Genomic DNA, 15,759 nt, shown 5'->3' on the forward strand with positions numbered 1-15,759 from the left:
AAAAAAAAAAAAGCGAGAAAGGGAAACAGGAAGCATAAATGAGAAATTATTCTAAAATGGATTATTTATTTTGACTAAAAGTCCTGTCAGACCATTGATACAAGAATGCCCTTTTACCAGCAGTGTGGTGGGGAAAGGACCATGGAGGACAAATAAGAGGAATATTGCCTCTGCCTCCCAGCCGAGTTAATTCTGTTAGTTAACTATCGTGAGAGCAGTATTTACATAACCACCCTCGGTGGGAATCGCATACACAGAGCTGCTCCAGCTTCCCAGCCAAAAAAACGGGCAGCGACAGCTCTCAAGGACCTTGCATTTGCGCGGTGATTTAATTCGCAGGCATAAGAGCCTTCACAAGCCTGACCACAAAACGCCTGCACGGCTCGATTAGCCAGCTCGTTCCTCCTGGGAGAGGTTACAAGGGAAACTCCTCTGCCTCTCCCGGGGACCCACAGCGGAGGGCTGTGGGCTGCCCCGCCAAGGCGAGCTCAGAGCACCCTCTGCTGTAACCCTGCCCGCGCGGAGCCGGACCGGCTGCACATCTGGACACGGCCGCGGTCTGCGGACAGACGCACGGACGGCTCAGCTGAGTGCTCGGACCTCGCACGGGGCATCGCCCCTGTGGCTGGAGACCCACGTCTGGTCGCTCCACCGGAGAGGGACCGGCTGCCAACTTGTGCTTGCATACTTTCAAGAAACTCGTTGCCATGATTTTAGGCATCAGAATGGACTATTTGCTACCTAAAAGTTTCCTTTTCTTGGTGGCTAACCATTTCAACAGTGAAAATGTGTGTGCTATTTAAAACATAAATGGGTCTAAGTTTAACTATCGAACACTGGTTCCTGCTATGCCTTTAAGCACTGGATGGAATAGTACCTATATAATATTAATTCCTCATGAAGATAGGTAAACCCTGTAATAAAATCTAGGCTGAAATCTTTCTGATAAGCCAAACAGATTGAGCTCTGTAAATCTTACACCATAAGGCACATTTTCCCATCCTCGTATCTTTACTATTGCTCTTTCCGGCATCCTTTCCAGTTTTGCAACACCCTTTCTGAGATGTGGCAGGCAGAGCCGCGTTTGCTATTCCAGTCTCACCGTAACAACAGAGTAGACAGAGGTTAAACCATTCACTCTCTGTTCTCCTGTGCTCCTGGTCTCAGCAGAGGTACAGGTCAGCAGCGCTCATAATGCTTTATTTCATTTGATTTCCTTTAAGAAGAGAATACAATTTCCATTCAGAATATCACTAAAAAAAAATTCATCTGTTGCTTTTAAGACTCGCACCTTTTATTCAGTCTCCGTGAAATAATAATTGCTGATCCTGGAAGTGAAATTGTTTTGAACCCAGATGAATTAACATGACCTTGTTTAGCAAGTATGTTTAAGAAGACATCTGGCATGCAATGTTCCCCCCTCGTTTTCTTTAGAGAAAATCCTATCTAAGCATATGCCTCAGGAAAGAGCGCAGTAGTATTTTGCACTACATGAGACACTTCTTGTGCATTTAAAATTTTCCCTGGTGACAAGTATGAATTCTTCCTCCTTAAATAAAGAAACTTGCCTTGCAGTCACAGCAGCTGTCCACATGATACCCATTAATATGTTGCTGAAAAGAGGTCACCTTTGCCTTCAAAAGCAGGTTCTTCAGGAATCTCTGTTCTGCCATCACCTGGTTTCCTGGAAAAAAATGAAGATATATCCACATTAAGAGATGTATTTACAACCACCAATGGTTCTGTTTCAAACTGTTAGCTCCTCAACACCCTAGCCATAAAAGAGCTGTAAAAGCAACAGCTTGCGAGAAGCCCTTGCACTGTCCCATGAGCACTCATAGCTACCTATTTATGATCGAGACCATGGAAGAAGAGCAGAGAAAATTGCACTTACGCAGATTCCTTGGAGCAATCTTTTCTCCATAAGAAAAGAATATTAATTTATTGCATAAATATAATTTAGGGTCACTCTTTAAAGCAGAGGCGACTACCCAAGGATGGAAGTATAAGCTATTACATGCATTGAACAGACAAAATTGTGTGTTCTCAGAATCAGATACAATCCATACTTTAATGCCGAAGCCATGCACAGGGATCTCAGCAAGTACAATTTAAAAAGTAATTGAAATATCAATGTATATCTTCGCATTATTTTACTTGCAGTCAGACCATTATCGTAGCACATGTCAACGGAGCTGGCCAAGAGATCTTACGTGAGTGCATTGTACAAACCATGTTGACAAAACAGGTTCAGTCAGCACACGCACAGCTCATGCCATGGCCAAAACATCTCTCAAGTGGTCACTCCAGTAGTGACTGGAATTACTACAGAAAATGCATCCCCCAAAACTCACATAAGGAACCTTAAGTGGAGTTGCAGAAATAAAATAAGGCAGCAACTAGAGGATGCATTATTTAGAATTAGACTCCAGAATTCTCCCCAAAAACATGATGCTTCCATGGGGTACCTTGCAGGCAACAGAGTGGGGACACGGCGCCTGGAGCCTGGGACCCCCAGCTCACTCTGTCCCATCAGGCACAGCAGCTCCAAGGATGTTGTGCTTCACGTCAAAATGTAGCTGGTTGGGAGCATAGCCCAAACAGGATATTTTTTTTTTGTCTACAGAGGAAACTGTTTGGGTGTCTTTTGTTAAAACTTGTGTACAATCAGACTAAAGAACAAAGCTTTGAAGAAAAATTTTACTTGCTGAAAGACATCTTGTAGCTGACTCATTCCTCAAGATACACACACCCGCTGCCCTGATACAAACCACTCGTGCTGTGTAGCGTCCAAGCCACTTTGATGGTAAAGCACAGTAAATAGCTGTGCAAGTAGCTAAGAAAAGCCATATGTAACCCTGAGATTGCTGCTGTTGCTTCACAGTGCATTACTCCAAAATTTGCTCCCAGAGCAGGCATGAGGAGCAGTGTCCAGCTTTCATGCTGTGGTGGGCCATTATCCTCAGATGAAACAGCCTCAATGGATGATTGAGCGCTCTTCATGCTGCTCCCATGGCCACCGGGGCATTGCACAGGGAGACATCCAGACACCTTTCGGTGACAGGTTTGGACACCAGGGTGCCGTTGGAGTTACTCGACTTTCACTATAGCCTGACCTGAGCATCCAGCAATTTGGCATGGGAAGCACGAGATCTTGGATTGGGTCTTCTGGCCACCACTGCAGTACAAATACTAAACAGTATTAAATAAGCTGCATTTCTAATATGAGTACCTTTTTTTCCAAAGTATAGTTTGTTGATGAAGACTCCATGACAGGAGAAAGGTAAGATTCACTTATAAATATTTATCATCAGTTATTCTTTTTATTCTCAAGAAAGAGAATATTCTATTTTCTGTGAAAATAGTCTCATTAGACTCTGCACAAACCAATTATATGATGCTCATCATCTTTCAACTTTCATAGGTTCTTAATTGCTGTGGGAGAAAGAGTTGTTGTTAAACAGCTATTTTTATATGATCCAGGTATTACGACTGTTGAACTAGTAAAATGCACAGTATATTTGTGCCAATACTCTTAAACTTTTTATCTTCTTGGATTATAGACGTGACCCTTGCAAACTGTCCAGTTAGCAAGACACATACAATTAAAGTAAAATGGATGTGCTAATATACATATATATGCAGTGTACAAAAAAATACATACATACTCAGCTCCCTAGTGCATCTTCTTCCCTCTCAGCTAAACCAGGGAAGATTCCAAAGGTGTGCTGCAGCTTAAAACTATAATTCTTCCCAACTGAATTGCTCCAGGCTCTAAAAATTCAGGAGTTCATTAAAAATGTCATGACATCTAAAAATAGTAGCTATAACACAGTTTTAAAGGTGGCAGAGTTTTAACTTGCCTTCTGGATTTTGGCCCTGCAGCCTTGTATGTTCAGCTTTCTTTTTGGAATTGTTTAGCACACTAAATATTTACTTAATTCCCCTCCGCTAATGAAAGCTGAGATTGTCACGAAACACCACAATTAAATAACCTTGAATCACCCCACCAATTTCACGAGCAACAAGTCCTTCAGATCTTAAATTAGTGACTAACAAACAAGGAAGAGTCACTGGCAACTTTCAAATAGGACACGCTAGAATGGAGGTTATTCATCCAAATCCTGTGAGATGCCTGTTATTGTGAGATCCTTAAAGAAGAGCTAAGGAGGCCAGGCTGTTCTGAACCACAAATACCCATTTGAAATGGTCCGCTCGTGGAGCCGCATGAACACTGTTGGTCCTCCAGCCCCACAGGAACAACACACAACTCTCTTCTGATACAGCTGAAGGTAAGAGAAGATCTTGAGTTTCCCCAAACAGACCCACAACTGATGCAATCTGGCTAATCGGGAACTGAATCTATGGAATAGTCATGCAAAAATAGGAGAAAAGGAAGCAGAAGGGAGCTGAAATAACCCAAAGACTTCACTCAGCTGAGAGCATTTGCCAGGCCCTTAAGGAAAAATCACTGCTCCCAGCAGGCAAGCTTCACCTTGTCCTACCTGAACAAATGACATTCACCATCCTGGTATATCAGAGAGGATGAACTGGCAGAGAGTATGATGAATTGCTGTAATTAAAGGAAGAAAAAGGCACCAAATTAGCTGTCAAAGAGCATGACCGGAAGACTGGACCTGGGATGAGCCGATGCACAATGTGCAGCTCTGAGACAAAGCCCATTTGGGATACTCCAGGCAGTAAAACCACAGGTGATCCCCAAACATCCTCTGGGTACTTCTGTCACACCTGGGGTATTAATCTAGCCTGCAACACTCCCTATCCTCCTGTTACAGCCTCTGTCGGACAGTATTTTCCTTTGCTTTTCAGACTGTTGTGTAACGCTGCTGTCTGAATGACACCTACAGCAAGTGGAGTGAGTTGATACCGCTGGGTGCTTTGTAAAGCTCTGCGGGATGCACTGGGATGCCAGTTGCTGCACACAAGCAAGAGCATAATATTGCTGTAGCACTGCCTGCAAATGGGGGTTGCTAGGAGCCAAATATCATATTGAGAGACCTGAAAGGAAGCAACGATTTCAGGTCCAGTTTGGGGCTCATTGAAGTCTTTCTGTTGACTTTAAATAGGCTGTGATCCATCCTTTAGCAAAGGTAGTGGAGTTTTTTTGAAGAAGTAAAAATGGATGTCACCCAAAAGACTCCAGGTAATGAGGATGGACAACAACAGGCCATTGGAAAGGAAGAATGACTGGGGAAAATTAAAGGTAACATCAAACAGCTTTAGTGAACGAAACCCCACCAGACAAAGAATCTGACTGGGAAAAGCTAACAATGAAAACTTGTATAAAATATGTATTATTCCTAGGCTCCCCCCATGCCAGGGTTAAATCTGGCAGAGCCACTGGGGTTTTTCCACTTCTTGCATCACGTGGCCATTCTCACCTAACAAATTCCCTCTACCTGTATAAAAGTTGTATAAAACTGTCGCTGCCCTTCGCCCTTTCTGCTCTCCTGCTGTGGCACCTTGCAGTGATTTTAGGCGTTGACCTGGGCTATAGGAAGTTTAAAGTTCACTGGACAGGGCTGGGGGAAATATTCTGGCATGCAGTGTGAACCCAGCCCAGCCCCAATCCAGACCCCTCTCCATTGTGCGCACAAAAACACCCCAGGAGCCCTGAAACACCGCAGCTGTTTTGTGGAAGTACAAATGAGAATAAAGGAAGTTTCAAAGTGGGAAAAAAAAATCAGACCTGGCTGAAACACAGTCAAATAAACCCAATCTCTCCCTGCCTACTGTACCGTTGCAGGACAAGTCCTTTTGTTCAACAACCCCTAACGGCTCCCTATTAATGAAGCCCCACGCAGGCTCTCTCTCCTCATCCTGGCTCAGGTTTGGCAGGTTTTCGGCTCCTTTCCGGCAACTCCAGCACTGCTCATGCTACGGAGTCCCTGGGAGCTGGGACATTGCCCAGCAAGGCACCTCCCTTATTTTGGAGAAGGACAGAGCTCCATCTATCTGGTGGGGTGTCCCCGAGCAAGAGCCGGCAGCCAGGACATCGCAGCCAGACAAACGTCATCTGCAGCCAAACACCTGTAATTAGTAAAGCGATGTCCCCAAGGTCTCCTGCCATCCCAGCTAACCCAAGTCTCGGGCAGGGCTGACCTAGCAGCCATATCCATGTTGGTACCTCTGTTTCTCTTGCCTTTACTTTTTCTGACTTTTCTCTTGGTGACCACCTGGGGCCGGGAACAGCGTGCAACACACCCAGCACAACGTGCAACACATCCAGCCTCCCCCCGACCGCCCCAAGCACTGCGGGGTTTAGCAATCTCTGTTGGCGTCATAAGCTGGGAGGTTTTTTGTTATTATTTTATTTATTTTCACTAAGAAGAAGACACAGAGAAATAAGATCAGTCTGCTGCAAGATGTGTTTTTTTGTGTGATTGTTTTGATAGGATCTTCACGGGGGTAAAAACGTATTGCAAAACAGTTGAAAACAGTATTTTCATCACCTTCAGGAACTCCCTGGTGAGGTTTCAAAGTCTTTGTTGACTGCAGAGATATTCACACCTACTCTGGTCCTCTAGGGAAGAATAATTTCCTCAGGTTTTGACAGTGCTCAATAAAAAGGGCACCTCTCTTTTGCTAGTGAAAAAACCCAAACCCCCCAAAAGAGAAAGTCATCACTGCGATCCTCACTCCCTGAGTGCTAACGTGGCTTTAGCAATGTCACGCAGAGTGTCCACCGGCTGAGGACTGGTCCTCTCATCTGCAGAAACAGTATGGTCGTCTTCTCTTCAGTATCCACACAAATGAGCAAGGAACAACTAAGGGTGACAGTCCAAAAAGGCAAAAAAATGCAATTCCTTCTCCCAGTAAAATCTGGTAACTGATTTTTAGCAGGCGTGATATGCAGTTCCTTGCTCACACACATTCAAATATTTGCCCCAAATGGGTGAATTATTAGAAGCTTCGAGATCCTGAGAATTATAATCTTCACTTCATGGGTGGGGGATTGAATCACAAAACTCACCTGCCTGGGACTGACAGGATCCAAACTTTGTAGTGCAAACTCAGCTTGAAGTTCCCAGCTCTCTGCAATCATCTCATCTGTGCAGTGTCGTTGACTGCTGTGAAGCTCCCTCGTACACCTATTACCTGGAATTTGATCAAGTGTGGCAATAAGTTAGGAGAGCCTTTACCTTAGTAAATCAATAAAGTGACTAACAAACTTAAACCAAGCTGTCATAAATATTAGCAGATAATTTTAAATTTTATGGATGGAAAAATGGAAGTTAATTTTTAACTATCTCAGATTCAAGGAATCTTATTAACTGCTGGAGACATCCAATAATTCATGCAGGTGTCAGAAGACACAAACCTCTGTCCCACCAATGCTACAGTCCCACTATCATGATCTGAATTTCCCTGTGGCTGGTGGGTGGGGAAGCTGCAAGGGGAGCAGACCAATGCCTGTTCTCCCACTCAGCCCTTCTGGGGCTCCCAATCCCAAGCAAACCCTGTGGTCCACCAAATCCAACTGCTGATATCCTAAGAAAAATTATAAGTGGCAAAGCAGAGGCTCCTAAATAGGAATTAGATTTAGATTGATTAAGATAGCTATTGCGTGTCAATTTATTTAAATATAAATGGATTATTTGGATTGTGTTCATTGAAGACTAACAGCTCCTGAATGCAATGTAGATACACGGCTAATTACAAAGTCAAGTAGTCATTATTAATATTTATAACGATCAATTTGTATTCCAACAACATAAAATCATCAACTTTAAAACTCCAACAGTTGTGGTAATTGGGAGAAGAGACCGTGCTCTATGCAGAAAGCAATCAGCCGAATAGCGCCTGGCTGAAATAAGAGGTATAAAGCTGAGTCTTCTGGGGTCCACAACAAAACTGAGAGGTCAGAATGGAGGCTGGAGGAGCTGCTTTTAGTTTTTATTTTTTGGTAGGCACAGCCAAGAGGAGGTTGAATAAAAAGGTCACAGAAAACTTGCTACAGTTGGGATACATGCACGGGTCTATAAGGGTAACATACTCTGGGCACGATGAGGCACCTTAACACAATCCAAGTGATAGAGAGGCAATAGGACAAGCAGTCCCTGTGTACAGATAAGATTTACTCAATTAGATACACTTAAATGCAATAGATTTCCATGGAAAAACAGATCAGTTATAACTTCCATTCTGCATGTCAGTCGAAGGAGCAGCAATAATTTAATACATCGCACTTGCAATTCTGTGCAGTCGTAGTGTCGTGTTGCTGGGTCACTGCCAGAAGGAAAGTAAACATGCTTTTCTGAAGAGACAGTGTCTTGCAGTGAATTTGGACCAAATTAGATTTATCGAGCCCTGGCACGCTTCAAGGCCTGCGGAGACGAGAGCTTCTCCCACAAGACCAAGGGGCATCTCCCAAAGGCATCTTGCTGAGGCTGTCAGGACCGAGGCTCACATGCAGGTGTTGGGACTCGGGTGGAAATCAGACACCTGAGCCCTCCCATTTTGGCTGGTTTTCCCTGGGTGGCCTTGCTGCTGCAATGACACCCTGGTGCAGGATGAGCAGCTGGGGTCCCTGGGCCGGCTGTGCAGTGTGGGGGCACATGCTGCCCTGCAGGGACTGTGCACAGGGGCTATATCTTGCCCCCCAGCATGGCCCTAGACCCAACTTCTCCCCATCTCTTAGGGAGCCACTGAGACCCCTCACATCATGGTAGTGGGAGAGCAGGAGGGAGGGGCTCGTGGGTGGGCTAAGCCTCCCTCCACCCCCTCGCCAGAAACCCCAGATGGACCATCGGCAACAAGCTCCTCTGCACAGCCATGCAAACCCCAAAGAGTGAGCTGCAGCCATGGCGGGTTTGAGCACCGCTGGGCTGGCGGATGAGGCTGGGGCACAGCAACCGCTAATGACTTCTAGTCGCCGTGCCCCTCTTGCAGAAGGATGCAGGGTTTTCACTGAATCGTGGAGGGGACGGGAGTCTCCGCAGCAGCATGCAGGAGCTTTATGGAGCAGGCTGGAAAAAGCCTGTCCTCAGGGCGGATGTACATTTTGTTTTTAACCTTAGATCTGATGCCAAGTGCAATTCTTACCTTGAGATACAAAACAAGCACTTCTGCCCCCAGATTCTCTAATTCATTGGAAAAGCAAAGGTGGGGCTCAGTGCAGGATGGCGCCGGGCAATCAGTGGAAGGAAAGGGAATAGGGGAAGGAGATGTCCCCTTCCCTGTCCCTCCTGGCCCATGCATGCCACCACTCTAATGGGCCAGGTCTCATGAGTGAGGCCACCACAGGGAGACCACCCCTGGAGGGCATCTCGGCAGAGGGGCCAGGAAAGGCCCTGGGGTGAAGTTTTGGGCTATCCCTCCCGGTAATAACCAGCAACCTTGCAGGAGGAAAGAGACGGACTAATGATTTTTTCCTGGCTCTCCCTGATGTCACGGATCAGAGCGAAGCGAGCACCAGCGGTGGTGGCACTGTGAGTTCTGCCTTGAGCCCCCTGCTTCAGAGCTGGGCGAAAACTTCCCAGCAAAGTTTCTACTTCTTTCTTTTCAGCAAAAACTGCCGTTTTGACCATATTTACATGTTTTGTGCAAACTGCTCTGTTTCAGCTCACCGCCTTCATCTGGGAGTTAGCAAATCATTTTACGTCCACACAGCTGAAATACGTCCTCTTGGCTCTGGTTTGATTTTTACATATTTTTGTGTAAATAACAATTTCTGTAGTGGTTTTATTATGCATAGCAGTGATTTTTTTAATGCTTCATTTTTTTCATGTGGGATATTTTGAGCAGATTTAGGACAAGATGAAAGTCTGGGATCTCTAAACCCCTCATACTACGGAAGTTTTCTTTAGTTTACTGTACAAACAGCAGTTTGCAATAGCATACACAGTCCAGCATAAAAGCAAGGAAAGGCTTTTCATTCTACTGGTAAATCTGTTCAACTTCTTCATCTAGAAGGAGCTGAATACAGCACGCTAAAAAAGAAGCATTTTTCCCAGCTAGCTAAGGGGGGTTATTACTGTTTCCTGTAAACACCACTAGATTTGTGATCTGGTGACTTGTGAATCTCAATTGTTCTGCAAGAAAAAGCTTTCCCTAAAAATTGCCAGCACTTTCGGTTTTATTCCAAATCAAGAACTGTCATCTCCCCAACGCTAATTAACGGTGGTTATTTTTTGCCCTCTCCAGTAGCAAAAACACAACAATTGGCCCAGAAGTAGAACAGACACAGCTTCTGCCACGACCTGCTGGGCAGCCACTGTTCCCAACATCACAGAGAAAAAAAAATTACGCTAGCCTTAGTATATTTCTTTTTCCAGTGCAAAATAAATGTTGTACTAAATCACCTGCTTATCACTCACTAGGCATTTGCAAATAAATCCAGCCTAGGTTTCAAGCGCATCAGAAATTTTCCACCAGAAACCACTGATTAGATGCAATATGCTCTGTGGGAACATATTGATTCTGTCTGGCCTTTGGGCATAAAGCATGTCTGGCTTTTTACATGTCCATCTTCTCTACTTTCCTGGCTTCACCACTGCCTACCTGCCAAAGTGCAGAGGGAGGTGGCTTCTGGGATGGGCTCACAGCTCCCAACATCCCCAGCATCCCTCTGCCCCGGCTGCCCTCCCCTGGGGCCAGAGGAGCATGAAGCAAATGCTCAGTATGGCAGTGCAGTCACGGGGAGATAAAAAAGTGGATGGGGTGAGCCTAGTGACACCTCTGCAAAACAGAGTCTGAGGCCATGGAGCACATGGGTTCTTCGTGGGCTTAGACCCAGTCACATCACGAAAGAGGGAGGATGTCGTGGTTGGAGATTCACAGGGGCAAAAAGGCTGGGAAGGATCTCAGCTGAGCATTTCTGGACTCTAGCACACCCTTGTCTCGAGGATCAGCTACATCTCAACTTTCCCAATGGACGTTAATCTGAGATGTCCTAAAAGCCTTCCAAAGACTGTATGGTCCTTCCCAGGAAATCCTCGGAGCGCTTTGCCAGTCTTTCTGCCAGGATCCCTCCGGCACCCGGCATGACACAGCTGCAGTTTCCACAGCGCTCTCCTTCCCCCGTGCACTGCGGCCAGGGAGGATGGACTCAGCCTGACCCTGTCCGCGGGGGCAGCCCAGGCCAGCATCCCCCAGCCCGCCTGCCTCCGACTCCCCGAACCGCTCCCCTACCTAATGCACGGGGCGGGATGTCATGTTTGTCTTTGCTTTGTTTTGCCAGGACAGGGTGGAAGAAAACTACAGCCAGACCCACAGACTCCCTCTACCCTCTAATCTTCAGCCAATATAGACTGTGTCAGATAGTCACCCAAATCTAGAAGGACAAGAACATTACTCAGAGAAAAGCTTTATGGCAGTTGCTTGACGTTTCGCTCATTCAGAAACTAAACCTCAACAAAAAAAATGTGCCTTCTATTCTGGGACACTGGCATGTCCTACAGCAGGACCAGACACTGCAAAGACAACACAACACTCAAAGTGTCTCTTAGCCTTTAAAAAAATACACTCAGAGCTCAGAAAAAAACTTCAAAGCACTGTGCCTGGTTAAAACCCCTCAGTGTTAACATCTGGCAGGTTGGTATCTGATCTCTTGGCAGCACGAGGAGGTGCAATCGCCATTGTCACCCCACTGTAAACCTCTCCTGCTTTGTTGTTTGGGATTGCAGGCAATCCCCAGCAACCCCCCCAGCCCTGCCTGTGTATAGTCTAGCACTGCATATGTTAGCAATGAGCCGCCATGGCCCATTCTCAGAATATGAGCTCACTGCAGAAAATTAATGTCCCTCCCTTTTTCACTCCTTGGCAAGGCAGGAGGCCGTTCCCGCAGCTGTGCTGGAGAACCAGCCACCAGCTCGGGGACTGCTTTCCTCCTCGGGGACTTTTGGACAGAGGTGGTGAGTGGAAAGGGTCTCGAGAGGCAGCACTGGAGGAGCCACTATAATATGAAAGCTGCAGTGATTCCCTCATTTAGGAAAAGTCAGAACAGAGAGCCAAAAACGCAGCACTATAGGGGACCGCCTCACACTGAACTGGGTAGCAGGCACGGCGTTCGACAGCTGAAGCACGTGACAGCTACTCCGAGCGCATTTCACAATGCGATTTCACATGCAAAGCTCCTGGTTCAAGTGAAGCATTTTGAAAGCGGATGTGTTATGAATTGACAAGGTGTCAAATAGTTCTGACGCCATCTCCAGAGATAATATCAGGACTCGTATTTATACTCCTTCCCATTATGCAACTGCAAATCCCCAGCCAGCTGACACCCCGTGCAAGTGCGCTCAGCTTGCAGCGGTTGGGGTCCAAGGAAGGTGCTGGCACATCACCTCGCTCCACGCATGCCCAGCTTAGATTAGTCACAGCAAAGAAACCTCTGGGTGGTTATGAGTGTTTGTCTGAACTTTGTGGCACCGTCATCCTGACATGGCCACCTCTCCACCTTGCAGAACAGGTTAGGCTTTGGTTACATCAGGAATGGTTTGCTGGTCAAGCTACTCCCCCATGCAGATAAGCCTTCTGCTGTCCATACGATCACTTCATCAGTGACTCCGGTTTATCTGCATCTGCACTAGGTTTATGCTAGAGCAAATATTTTCCAGGCATAGCAGTGCAGTTGTGAAGTGTAAATTCATATCAGTTTTCCTTTCCTTGAACTTTCTGTCAGTATACCAAAGAAAAGAATGGACGATTTCACTGCCATATTTATTTAAAGAAAAGTAATTAACCTCGTGGCAGGACTGTGAATCTCAGATGAGCCAGCGTCCCATTTAAATGATAGGCACAGCCTTCCTTACCTGCCTGGCTATCCAGTGGAGGGGCCAGATGGTGGCAATTCTGCATGGTGACCTTCATACGGTGTGTGTGTAGGCTCCAGGAGAGGAAAGCAATCACCTGGAGCTACACTGGGGCTCGATTCCCACCGCCCAGCGCCTCTCAGGCAATGGTTATGAATGCTGACAAAGACAGCAAAACGGGAGCTGAGACTCAGCTCTCATAATCATGCAGCCCAAAGGAGCTTGAATGCCTACATAAAAAGCACACTTCACAAAATCAGACACATTCGTACTGGTGTCGCTTTGCAAAGGATAAGCAGATACAGAGCATTTTTAGAGCAGAAGAGCAGTGGCTCATCAGGTGTCAGAAGAGCTTCCCAGCATCCTCATAATTTGCACAAACTCTTGAATATAATTTCCTTGAATCCCTGTGATAAACTGCACCAAAGGCTGCCCTGCCTGGCAGCACCAAAAGCACAGCATGCACCTGTATTGGGGGCAGGTACAGCACAGCTGCCACTTCCCTTCCAGCCAGTGCTCTCCATCCTTGTCTTCCCCAGAGGCACAGCCCCCATCCCAGGGCTGCCCAGGCAGCCAGACAAACGCTTTCTATGATTCAAGCAGTCAGGGAGCTGATCCGCTTCCAGATTCAGAGTAGTTTTGGTTGGGAGGCATCGCTGGAGGTCGCTGATCCAACCCCTGATCCAAGCAGGGCTCACTTCAAAGGTGGAGCAGGTTGCTCAGGGCCTCGTGCAGAGAATCTGAGTATCTCCAGGATCCCACAGTCTTTCTTTCTAGCGTTTGACTGCATCTATTGTGAAGAAGTTTTCCCATATATCTACTTGCAATTTCTTTTGCTGCTACTCATGCCTATTGTCTTTCTGGACGCACTCTTAGCTTCCTCAATATGTTCTGCTATTGAAAGATGAAATGCTCTACCAGGAGGGTTTTTTTAAATTATAGGAACTCGTCACATTTTTCAAAGAGGGGGAAATGTGGAACAGTGACAGAGGACTCGTAGGATTTTTTTGTGATTGCCCTCTCCTGCTCTGCGCAGCAGAGCGGCTTCCAGCAAAGCATCCTGCACTGCAGCCAGTGCGGCATGGGACAGCCACACACCACGCAGAGCACACGTGTCAGTGGAGGCCCAGCCCCCGTTGCAAGCACTGATTTTTGCTGATAGGATAACTCAGCATTACTTAACTCTTTAACTGCTTCTACTGGTTGGCCACCTTGAGTCTTTGGTGATTGCCACTTGACAAGGAAAACTGAATGGGATTCCTGTCCCATTCAGTCACCCCGCCTGTGAGGGTCTCCCAAATCACCAAGACTGTTATATCTCTGGTAAGGCCATGCCAGGGCTCAGTCGGGAATCATCTCGCCTCAGCCTCTGCCCCAACTATCTGGTCACCCCACAGGAGAAATTACCCCTTTGCAAAATGTCTCCAAAATTAAAACTCCTGAAGAGAATGCAATGCCGCGGTACCATTTTATAGACATTCATATGCAGTCCTCTCCCTCATTATAATGCAGACCACCTGCCTCAGAAGACGGCTTCGGCTTCAGCAGGCAGGACTCCCAGCAGCACACTTACAGCTGCATTAGCTGCCTGTTTATTCAAGATACAAAGTTCCTAGAAATAGGTTAATTACTTTCCTTTAATTACACATTCTCTTATTAAATGTCAATAATAAAAGGGAATGCCTGCCCTAGAGATAAGATTATGCCACATTCATAATTCGGCTTTTTGAGACAGCAGATAAATGTCTCAGCCATTTTAAAATACAAATTTGTCATTCATGAGAGCAATAAATAATGCAAACAGGATGTGTGGTTACACTGACATTATCACCTCGTCATTGCTTAACGGCACCCCGGGCATGAATATGTGACACTATAACCTCAGACTTTTTGATAAATTATTGCCCATCACAATCCTATCTAACACAGGGGAACGGATGAGCGCTGGAAAGATTTCATGGTTGCAGTTGCAGTACTTTGCAGCTGTAATACAATTACTGGAATTATTGCTGAAGCAGCGAGGGATGCTGGAAAGTAAGGGAAAGTCTGCATCCTCCTGGGAGGTAATGTGTAAAGAAACCTTAACGAGTATACCCCGTGGGGGATTTCCTACCCTGCAAGTATTTAAACTGCTAATTAATTCCTATTAAAACAAGGTCTTTTGTGTACATCAAAAAATGGTGCCTGAGGCTTTGAGCCTGCAGTGGGATCTCCTAGGACTTTGCACCAGCTGAGTCTGGCAGGCTTGGCTGAGACAGTATGGAGTGCTGATGAGTCCTTTAGTGGCCTCCATTTTGGGGTCAGTGCACCATGCTCATGTCCATGGCTTAAGTCCATTCCCAGGCATGATACAACCACCAGAAAACTAGAGAGCACAAAAGCAACCAGCCTCCAGGCACAAATAAATTATGCATGTCTATGCTCAACCCTTACTTTGCGTGTGCAGAAATACATGTTTCAAGATTAGCCACCATAGTTACACGTAAAACCTTTGCTTTTAATGTCATGCTTCCTTGAAAACAGGGAAAAAGTTAGAGATAACCCACACTCTCAGATCATTTGTGAAAAACCAGAGGCTGACAAAGGAGCCTCAGAGGCCGGAGAGTTCCTGGCAAAATAGGACCACGCTGTGAAAGATGAGGTTACTGGTACCCTGCCGGGGATGTGGTACTTGTTTTGTGGAGAGGTTCCTCTCCCCATCCCTCCTCTCCCTGGGAAGACACCTTTGGTTTTATACACTCACAGCTGTTTCCATGCATCTTGGGGTTTTTTTAACTTCTTCTCTTTTATTGCCCCATAAAAGGCACTGACTGAGAATGAGGTTGTCTTTTACTGACACAGTACGGGGCTGGCAAGCCCCTGTGTTGGACCAGCCTGGTTTGTTCCCACGTGTGCTGCGCGGCGCTACGTGGCACAAACACTGCAGCAGCCCCAGCAGAGGCAGTGGGAGCCGGGACACCTCACCCCCAGCCATGCCAGGGGCGGG

The sequence above is a fragment of the Pygoscelis adeliae genome, unplaced genomic scaffold, assembly GCF_000699105.1.
Source record: "Pygoscelis adeliae isolate BGI_AS28 unplaced genomic scaffold, ASM69910v1 Scaffold148, whole genome shotgun sequence".
NCBI classification, from domain to species: domain Eukaryota; kingdom Metazoa; phylum Chordata; class Aves; order Sphenisciformes; family Spheniscidae; genus Pygoscelis; species Pygoscelis adeliae.